Source organism: Myotis brandtii, unplaced genomic scaffold, assembly GCF_000412655.1.
Source record: "Myotis brandtii unplaced genomic scaffold, ASM41265v1 scaffold334, whole genome shotgun sequence".
Classification (NCBI taxonomy): Eukaryota; Metazoa; Chordata; class Mammalia; order Chiroptera; family Vespertilionidae; genus Myotis; species Myotis brandtii.
This window is the reverse complement of record NW_005362885.1, coordinates 410,975-412,807: the sequence shown is the minus strand read 5'-3', so window position 1 is coordinate 412,807 and position 1,833 is coordinate 410,975.

The window sequence follows — 1,833 nt, the reverse complement described above, 5'->3', positions numbered from 1 at the left end:
TCTGCGTTGGCCCGGCCACCAGGCCGATGCGGAGGAGCCCAGTGGCCTGGACCCCAGGCCTGACCGCCTCTCTGGTTCCGCCCAAGCAGCTGAAGTTCGCACTCGTAGCAACTTAAGACATTGGAGCGGCCACGTGAAGTCAGGGTCCCGCTTCTCTTTCCAAGGGGCCGATTGGGCCGCCAAGGGGGGTCGTCTCACTTCAACCCTAAGAGGAGCCCCCGCGGGGGGTGTGGCGAGGAGGAAGCGCTCCGTGCAGGCGGCTCAGTGTGTGAACTCCCGCTGGGCTGCAGCTCAGCCTCACGGGGTGGCCGCTCCCCTGTAGACAGTGCGGCTGTTAAACGAGGCCCCTCTCCAGCTTTCGGGGGGCTCCACCCGCTCGAACCCAGCGCACCCCCCTCTGCCCTGAGCTGCCCAGTGCACCCCCCTCTGCCCTGTGCACCCCTCTTTGCCCCAGTGGGACAGCCTCAGTGTTTCAGCTCCAGCCGACAGAACACGCCCCAGCGGAAAGAGAAAGTGTGGCCCTGGCCAGTGTTGCTCAGTGGATAGAGCCTCGGCCTGAGGACTCAAGGGGCCCGAGTTCAATTCCCGGTCAGGGCACATGTCTGGATTTCAGGCTTGATCCCCAGGGTGGGGGGTGCAGGAGGCAGCCAAGCAATGATTCTCTCTCATCATTGATGTTTCTATCTCCCTCCTTCTCTGAAATCAATCTATACATTTAAAAGCCTAAGTGATTGTTATGACCCAACGACTGAAACAACCAGGACGGCCTGTTGACCAGTCGCAATGACATGCACTGACCACCAGGGGGCAGATGCTCAACCCAGGCGCTGCGCCCTGGTAGTCTGTGTGCTCCCCACCTCCTGCTGCTGGCAAACCCCATCATTGATGTTTCTATCTCCCTCCTTCTCTGAAATCAATCTATACATTTAAAAGCCTAAGTGATTGTTACGACCCAATGACTGAAACAACCAGAACGGCCTGTTGACCAGTCGCTATGACATGCACTGACCACCAGGGGGCAGATGCTCAACGCAGGCGCTGCGCCCTGGTAGTCAGTGCGCTCCCCACCTCCTGCTGCTGGCAACCCCCCCTCCCCATAGCCTGTGGTTCTCCCCACACACGCACACACACACACACACACACACACACACACACACACGCACACTCCCATAGGCCCTCCCGATCAGCCCCCATCATGAATTCCAGCGCTGCCTCTAGTAAAAACATATTTTAAAAAAAAGGAGAAGTGCACTCCCAGAGCTGGGGGGAGGGGGGGGGCTGACTTATCTAGACAGAAGTCCCCACCTCTGATCCCTGATTGGTCCATCCTCATGCAAATGAGGACTCTAAATCCTCCAAGTTTGATTGGTCCAAAAGACACTGTCCTGATTGGTCAGAATGGAACTGCTCTGATTGGTAGGTGACGATGCTGAAGGGAGGTGTTATGGCTGCACAGCTCTGATTGGAGGGGGAGAGCCTCAGTCCTATTGGTTGAATAGGATTCTGGGAACTCCTCTATAAGGGCCCCGCTCAGCTGGCAAGAAGACCGCAGACAGGTAGGTAGTTCAGGGCGGGTTTCTCCAGGAAGTGCAGTAACTGTGAGAGGCCCTTGTGTAGAAGAGGCTGCTAGGCTCTGCTTTAAAAACAGAGGGTTTGGGCTCAGTGGATAGAGCACAGGCCTGTGGACTGAAGGGTCCTGGGTTCGATTCCCGGGGCTCCATCCCCAGGGTGGGGCGTGCAGGAGGCAGCTGAGCAATGATTCTCTCTCATCATTGATGTTTCTATCTCTCTCCTTCTCCCTCCCTCTCTGAAATCAATAAAAGTATATTTTTT